A 9,397-nucleotide genomic window follows, 5' to 3' on the forward strand; every position below is an offset into this window, starting at 1 on the left:
AAAGCAACAAAAAGAATGGCAAAGAAAAAGAGAGGAAGAGATGAGAAGAGAAGCATAAAGAAAAAGAGAGGAAGATGCCAAAAGAGAATATGATCATAAGAGAAGACAAGATGTAGAAATAGATAATGATGAAGAAGCTACTTTTTGATTCCCAATTTTAGATACTACAATAATTCTTTGAGAAGAGGTAAAAATGAAGAATATTCCGCCTTCGATTTTACCAAATTTCTATGGAATGTCTTCTAAAGATCTTGATTCATTCATGTTTGAATTTGATATCTTATTTCGTACTTATGGTTATATTAATGATACACATAAGATTCGTCTTTTTCCTGGTACTCTTAATGCAATTGCATTAAAATGGTTTATGGGATTAGGAGAACACACTATTACTTCTTGGGAAGACAAGTAGAAAATTTTTCTTAAAAAGTATCAAGCCTATTGTAGGCCTAGAGATTCAAAGGAAGATATTTTTGGGATGTCTCAACAAGAAGATGAGAGTTTGGAAGAATACTTAGAACAATTTATTTACAACTTACAAAAATCCAAACAATATTGTTTAAATCTTGATACCATTCAAACAATTTTTCTCAAAGCAATACGAGATGAGTATCTTGATATTCTCAATGTGATGGGAAAATGAGACATCTCATATTTTCCATTTGATGAAATTTCAGAATTGTGTCAAAAGTATTCTAGAGGGAGAGAAAAAAGTGGAAAAAGAGATGTAAATTCAAAAGTTACTAAATCAGCAATAGGAAGCATAACAAGAGTTGAATTAGGAAATTTATTTGAGAATTTTAAAATTGATATTTTGAGCACATTAGGAACACAAGTTGATGTACTTAAGGCTAAAAAGAGACAAGATGAACAAGATCAAGTACTATCAATTTTCTATCCTAAATGTAGGAAGAAACATCCACTAAGGGAATGTCCTTTAGATGGTATTCAGATTTGTGGACTTTGTACTGAAAATCATCTAACTGATAATTGTCCAAAGCTAAAGGAATTACAAGCAAATTCAATAGATGAAAGTCAAGGAATTGACTCTCTCTATTATTTGGCACCAAGAAGACCTTGGCAACCATGGTTTACAGGTATGCCTCAAAATTTACCTCAACAATTTACTCAACAAATTCCTCAAAATTATCAATATCCTGCCCAAACTTCATGGAATGCTCCTATGCCATGGTAGGCTTGGTCTCCTCAACAAAACCAAAACCAACCTTCACAAAGTTGGGGAGGATATTCTTATGGAGCCCAACCTCCCCAACAATTTTATCCTCAACAACAATATCAATCCTATCCTCAATAGTCATATAAAAAATCCATATCCTCAACAACCATTTCCATATCATCAATTCTAGCAACCTCCTCAATAAAATCCATTCACACAACAATCAATCCCTACACTAACACAACCTTAGAAGCTTCAACTTCCTTCTAACCAAAAACCACCCAAACCAACTCAATTACCAGCCCAATTGGTAGCAAATCCAAGTAACAAAGTGGAGAGGCCAATCTACAATACTGAAGAAGGAACATCATATTCAATTCTTCCTATTCAAAGCATCCACTTAAGGTATGGAAAAATCTTATAAAAAGACTCCTATGATTATAGAAGAACATATTGAGGAGGAGAGAAATCCTGAAAAACTTAATGCAGAACAACAAATTCATAAGAGTAGAATAATAACTCAAACACATCCTTTTCTGGAAAGGTTAGTAGAGAAAAAATATTCAATCTCTCTTCTTGAAATTGACATTTTAGATGAATTTAAAAACTCTTATGTTAAAATTCCTTTATTGTGTGCTATTAAGGATATTCCTGTTTATACAAAGGCAATTAAGGAATTGTGCACAAAGAAAACTACAAAAGAAAAACAAGATCCACCTACGACTCATGTCATTGGGAAATTAGCTAGTCCTATGTCAAAAAATACCACAATTGAAAAACGTGTTGATCCCAGAATAACTAGAGACAGGAAAAATCGTAAATTAACATTGTCTTAGAATGAGTACATACAAAAGGCGTTGAAAATATTTAACATGCACAATGCAAAACCAGTTAGTACACCTTTTGCTAGCCATTTCAAACTTAGCAAGGAAATGTGCCCAAAGACCCAAGAAGACATGGATTATATGTCTAAAGTTCCATATGCATCAGCAGTCGGAAGCTTAATGTATGCAATGGTCTGCACAAGGCCTGATATTGCACATGCAGTGGGAGTTGTAAGCAGGTACATGAACAATCCAGGAAAGGAACATTGGATGGCAGTGAAATGGATCCTCAGATATTTGAAAGGTACCACAAATAAAGCATTATGCTTTGGTGGTTCAAACATCTCCCTACAAGGATATGTTGATGCAGATATGGCAGGTGACAGAGATAACAGGAGGAGCACTACAGGATATGTATTTACTGTTGGAGGAACAACTGTCAGCTAGGTTTCAAAAATCCAAAGTGTTGTTGCACTTTCAACAACAGAAGCAGAGTATTTTGCTGCTACAGAGGCTAGTAAAGAAATGATTTGGTTACAAAGGTTTATGGGTGAATTGGGTAAGGAGCATGATATGGGCACGTTATACAGTGATAGTCAAAGTGCCATTCATCTTGCAAAGAACTCAACATTTCATTCTAGGACTAAACACATACAGCTCAAGTACCATTTCATACGATCAGTGTTGGAAGATGGAGAGTTGAAGCTGGAAAAGATACACACTAGCCAGAATCCTGCAGATATGCTAACAAAAGTTGTAACCAGGGAGAAACTGAGAATATGCTCAGTTTCAGTTGGTCTTCAAGGATGACGATGAAGATGAGAAACAACCAGGTCCAAAGAGGAGTCATTTTCCAGCAAATGGAGCAGCGATGGAGTTGCTACAATCAGTCTCCAAGTGGGAGATTGTTGGGTGTGGAGCCTGATTATCTTCTATATTCAAAGGTATCGCCACATAGGACCCTAGTTTGAAATGGGGGCGGAAACGCTGCCCGTAAAATATTCATTGCAGGGGGGGTCCAGGGGGGGCGGCTGTGACCTTTGGGAGCCCCCCCTGGCGGGGAGTTTCGGGGGCAGCGCCCCCGAAGCTAAAAACAACTGTAAAATTGCCTTGTAAAAGTATAGTAATTTCTAGTCAATCTAGGCCGTTCATTAGGAGGATGATCTGATGGTAGAACTTATGTTTAGTTTAGGGTTTTTTACCCTAGAAGGCAACCCCTCTCTTTGTATGAGGGTATTGTATTTTGAGGCTGTGTGATATATGTGTATTATGTGAGCGAGAAACAGAGAGGCGAGTCTGTGAGAGAAAACAGAGGATATTACAGCGGATTTGCTGTAGGTTGTGTCTCTTCATTTTGCTGGATAATAGAAAGGAAGGACTGGCTATTCGGGGTGGACGTAGCCCAAACTAGGTGAACGACTTATATCTGTGTCTCTCTTGTTTTGTGCATTTTCTGTGTTTATATTTCTGCAATATTTTATGTGTTCCATTGCTCCGTAATATATAATTTTCTAATAGCCATTTTTTGGGTGTTTTGACCTCCTGGAGACTCAGATCTTGCCCAAATTTCTTGTCCAAGCAACAGTAGTCGTGATTTTCCATGCCGAACCCAAAAATGAAAACCATTCTTCATTTGGAGTTCCCAATTTTTAGTGTCGCGCCAGTGGCGTGGCACACAGGGAGAAAAAACATGTGTTTTGCCCAAAAATTTGTCATGTGACCAAAATTTCCCCAAATTCCTTGAAATTTGGGCTGAAGGTTATCTATGGAGTGCTAAGCTGTGCCAAGGAAGCCTCAGCCAAGGTTCGAAGCCGATCTTGCTCTTTTGCCTCTTTTGTTGCTTTGCTCAATTTTGCCTTCAAGCTCCTTATCCGAGCCTTTGCACTCATATTTCGTGTCCTGTAATGATAAGCCATGTGTCTTAGGAAGGCATGGTCCTTATCAGCTTTGTCCAGCAGCATCTCCAAGTGCAAGTTAACGCTCTCGAGATGGGGTTCCCTGTCCTTATTGATCTCTTGCTCCAATGATGTGAGCTCAACTCTTCTTCTTTGTGCAGCTTGACGATGCTCTCGAATGTTTTGTGGCTCCATGATCGCCCACTGATCCTCTAGCTGTTTGTTTCTCTGCTCCAGGTACTTCATGTTCCACTTAGTCCTCTCCAAGTCAAGGGATAAGGCCTCAATCACTAATTGTTGCTCCTGGATGATCTCTCCAAGCTCTGCATTTGTAGGTTCTGTATCTGTCTCATCATCATGAAGGAGAACGAGTTCTGTCTCTCATTCACCTGATGGCTCACCTGAAGGCCCCTCATCATGCATGGGCTCCTTGACTTTGTCCTGTTCCTGTGTCATCGATGTAGGAAGCGAGGCCCCTTCCACCCCGGGTGGAGATAACACTCGCTTTGCCGCTGCAAACAAATGTCTACTGCCTCTTTGATAAGTGATGAATACTGGCATAATAGTAGTCTCATGGTGCTCATACTGATGTGAAGGACCACCTATCTCATGCTCTGTCTCTGATACTACCTGTGGAGCGCTGAAGAAGTCACGGGAGATGAAGTCCTCCCAATAAATGCCCTGCAATCTCAACTGATGATCCACCAAAATCCGGATAAGAGCAAAATGATAAACACTGTTGAGCTGCTGCTGAGGGGTCTTATGCTGCATGAAATTTTTCATCCTCTTTATGTTACTGCAAATGAAAAATGGGAGGTTCATCATCTGCACCCTGGTAAAGTGCATGAGCAACCTAATATGATAGGCATAAAGGCGAGAAAACCTCCCCTCACAACTGAAGTACTTCATGATCAATTTCATGAGCAAAGCATACTCATCTCTCAAAAATATGAATGGGAAAACTCTCATGAGCTGACTCAAACAACTGGCCTTAATGTTAGGTTCATAATGATGCCTCTCCACCTTCTTCTTCTTATGCCACTGTTCTCCAACATTTGGTATGCCTGTTTCCACTAATATGGTTACGGGTGTCAATGTGAAAGTGACCCCAGCCAAGATAGACTAACCTCCATGTAGGTGAAGTGAAAAAAGACGGGCCAACTCATGATGAACTCTGACATTTGCCACCCTTTGACAAAATTCAAAACATGCTAGGTGCTGGAAACATGACATAGCAAGAGTGCATGCCTGCAACTTAGTGAGGGTGTTTGGCTCATCTCTAATATGTTTGCCACTCTGGTGATGTCTCCTGGGGACCTATTCTCCTGAAGCTGTATCACTGTGGGTCTCCACCTCATACTCTGATGAAACCTCGGATGCCATGACTACTGTTTATAAACTGTATTTAGGCTGCCCCTTTGATGATGGTGAAGCTGGGTGTTATTTTGATAATCTACCACCAAGGGGGACAATGAAACCAGGGAGTATTAGGAGGGGAGTAATGAAATGGGAATAAGGGTTATAGGAGAATTTTGTTTGGGGATATGTAGGGGGTTTTGGGTATTTTGATAGGGTAGGGTTTGGGTTTTTTGGTAAGGTAGGGTTTTAGGGTTTGTATTGAGTAATAGGAGGAGGGGTAAGGGAATATGAGTTTGGTAGTGTTAGGGTAGTGATAATAGGAAAAATGGCATAAGGGAATGAGGAACAGGGTAGGGTAGGGAAAGTAAAACCTTGGCATCAACAATACAATGGCACAACCCTAGCAAGATGGTTTCTTGGTGTCTTTTTGTGGTTGCTTTAAGAGTTTTTTTTCATTTCAACCATGGGCATAAAAACCACCATATCTTTATCCAATTTGATGAACAAGCGAGTTTGAGAGCCTACCTTGCAATTAGAGGGGCTTCACCAAAGATTTGAGGGAGTTTTGGCACATTCTGGGTGCTTTGTCTCTGTGCGCCGCGCTCTGGGTGTGCATCGTGCTGGTTATAAGTTTGAACTGTGGGTGGGTTCTGTGTGCGTCGCACCCTGTGTGTGCGCCGCGCCCCTGCCTGTGTGCGCCACGCCCCTGTAATCACCTCCAAACTGCTCCAAACCATGCAATTGCTCGCTCCTCGACCTTGCAACGTTTTTCCTATGCCTTGATTGCACAATGAGTTTGATTTGTGATGGAAACTTGTGTATAAGACTTGGAGGTCATGATTAAATTTACTTTTTCAAAAAACCCACCTTTCTAATGTCATGTTTGGCACTTTTTTCACTGACTTTAAAACAACCCTGATTTTCACTTTTCCTCTGAAATTTTGGCTCAAACGATGAAATTTTCGACACTTTTTGCAGGGATTGCATGACAGAGCATCTGGTCACGGAAACCATGATTGCACCTGAAGAAATCAACTGTCGACCCTTTTTGAAAATTTTGTCACAAATGACACTGTTTGACTTTTCTTCAAAACAGAGTTTTGAAGAACAGTCGAAGTCTATCAATATGATGATGAAACTCTGCGGATCATTACTTTGCAAGAGCATCACTTTGGCCTCCATGGCTTTACTGGACATATTAAAGACCAAATTGATCAATCCCTAGACTTAATGACCAAAAATGACTTTTATCTGTTAAAGGACCAGACCTTGACTGTTATGGACCTTTTTGATTATTTGACACAAAGACATAAGCCAATAGGAGCCAGACATGAGCGGAGATGACTAGCTTGACCTTCTCCATCAGATCATGGCATGCCCCTAGCGGAATTCAACTGAGTGAATAGAGCGGGACACCTAAAAATGAAATGCATAAAGAGTTTTGATCTCTGACGGAGGACTGACCAGACTGACTCTAACATTGGCTCCAATGGGGGATGGTAGCTCCTTGGAGGTGCCAAGAACTACAAATCTCTGGAAGAGCTAGACAGTGCCTTCGTCCATTGGGCTATGGAGTCATTATTTCGACAAACAACACAAGACTTTGACTCATTTATTGACTGAAACTTGACTTAAACCAACTTAATTATGAAACTAACATGACTGAAAAAACCGACTCAATGCAAAAGGAAATGACTCATGACTGACTTAACTAAAACAAGAACTAGCAAAACTTATTCAATGGCAGCAGTCCATCAAGATTCGAGGGTTTCAAATCATGATGACAGCCAACTGTGTACTAATGCAATATGTACAATCATGTGTAATGTGTCTTCCAATGTAACCAATCAAGTAGATGCCTCCTTGATGGATTCTCCAGATCAGATCTTCTGGTCAACAACAGATACTGGTAACTGGGCCTCCAAAAACATAATTGACCATGACCCCCTTCATCACTGAATACTGCAATAATCAGCTTCACTGCTGACTGCAAAAAATCTACCATTAGATCCTAAAAATCATGAAGTCTTTCCTGCTGCTGAAAAAACAAGGTAGCTTTTTCTCTTGATTCTGGTCTTTCTTCATAGATAAGAGTATGCTCTTGGTCTTCAAAAAATTCTGAACAAGCAGATGAGCGGATTTCCTCTTCAAAGAACACTTCAAAACATGAAACATATGAGGAAGATTCTGGAAGACAATCCTGAATGTTCTGCTCTTCGGTAGCCTGAATGTATTGCAGGTCACCTTCATATGATATGACAACCAGATTGTCTTTGCATTCATCAATCATGAGAAAAGGAACTTCAAATGATTCTTGAAACCCAAGCATGAAATTTCTATCATCTACCAACGATTCATCCAAGGAACCTTTTTCACTTACTTGAACAAAATTCTCATCTTGTTGTTCATGAGCTGACTGGATTACCTCTTCATGAAGATTGTGTTCTGATGACATGAGAACATTTGGATCCAAAACTTTGTCTTATTCATCCCAGATGATTTTGGCAGTAGAGTTCTCTTTCATGAGACTTAGTACAAGGTTTTCTTGGTCACCATAATCCGAATCTGGATCTGAAAGGGTTGACTTAACGTTATCACATTTTGAAAGTAGAACTGGACTTCCCTGCATGCTATCTTCTTCTATGCATAGATCCAAAACGACACTTTTTCTTTCATCACTTTCAGCCATATGGAATTCATCAACCTACTGATCTATAAAGCTGTTCACCGGACTGTCATCCTTTTCAAAAGAGGAAGAAGTTTCACCAACACTTTCTTGACCATGTGTGCACTGCAAATCTGCTTTAGCTTGAGCTGGAACACAACCGTGCAAGAGTTGACCTATCTCGTCTTCAGACAAAGGAGATAAGGCCTTTTGTTTCCTTTCGCTCAAACAATGATTGTCTTCATTAATTTCAAGTGAAGGTGTATATAAATATTCCTCATACTATTGATCCATTTCATGTAATTCCTGTTGACTGTCAAGATGAAAAATTCTTTCCTCTTCCACCGTACTACAATCTTGATTCTGCTGCAAATTTTTATGATCATCTTCATGCTACTAAAATGGGTTTTCACACAGGGCTTCCATGATCTCTTCATCTGTGAAATTATCATCTTCATAATATTTTTCAAGGCTTTCAATAAAAGTAGAAGCATGTTTGCAACAGTCACGAACTAGATTTAATGATGGATAAGATTCTTGATATTTTTCAACGAACAGGGCAAGAAAATCCTTTAAACAATAAATACAAGTAGGCGGAAAACTTTCATACCAAGATCGGGCTTCATCTTCGAGGGTATCCATAAACATTTTCATCAAACATTCTTCAGGAAAATTGATCTTTAATCTATGCACATGAATGTGAAATTTCACCAGATGAAGAGCAGCGTCATTACCTTCCACATTTCTGAACACAGGCAAATTATTTGACCAATCTACCTTGGGAATTTTATTTGGAAAGCCTGGAATGTGATATCGGCTCATGGGAGCGTATCTTCTTGCAACCCGATACATATTGAAAATATCAAATCTACTGACCTCTCTGCAGTGGAGTCACCATGAAGCACCGTTTGCTGGATTCTTCAGTGAAAGGAGTCGCCAGGTGAATGATTTCAGCCGTCCTCTTATGTCTGATCGTTGTTCACCATCAACAATCAGCTTTGAACTTGAGATATGTACTGGGGAAAAACAATCTTCAAGCAAACCATTTTCTTCCCTAGTGGAGTCGCCACTATGTTAGCACCTAAATCTGCCCTAGGCTGAAGGAAGGCAAAATTTAGGGTAACCACAAACCACGCTCAGTCTGGTAGCTAGCCCTACCAGAACAGGAGAGGGCTCTCTCCGAGTCACGCTCAGTGAATAGATAAGCAAAAGCGATATGAGATGACTTACAATGAAATATTGATCTTAGGCTAGTAAGTGAATATGGATACAAGAAACAATTTTTATGAATGACCGAGCTTCTGGGATGGTATGGGACCGACGGTCAGCAAAGAACAGAGAATTTAATACAAAGGCACAGATTACTTCGTGAGGCAAGGCAGGTGGAAAGTGTAGCAATTTATTTTGGAATAACGTGGAATGGAGAGATTTTTGAGGAGTGTGAAAAGGGCATAGGAACATGAATCCTTTTCAACAG

The sequence above is a fragment of the Pinus tabuliformis genome, chromosome 9, assembly GCF_031772625.1.
Source record: "Pinus tabuliformis cultivar Carrire ecotype Pingquan chromosome 9, CPIR1, whole genome shotgun sequence".
Lineage (NCBI taxonomy): Eukaryota > Viridiplantae > Streptophyta > Pinopsida > Pinales > Pinaceae > Pinus > Pinus tabuliformis.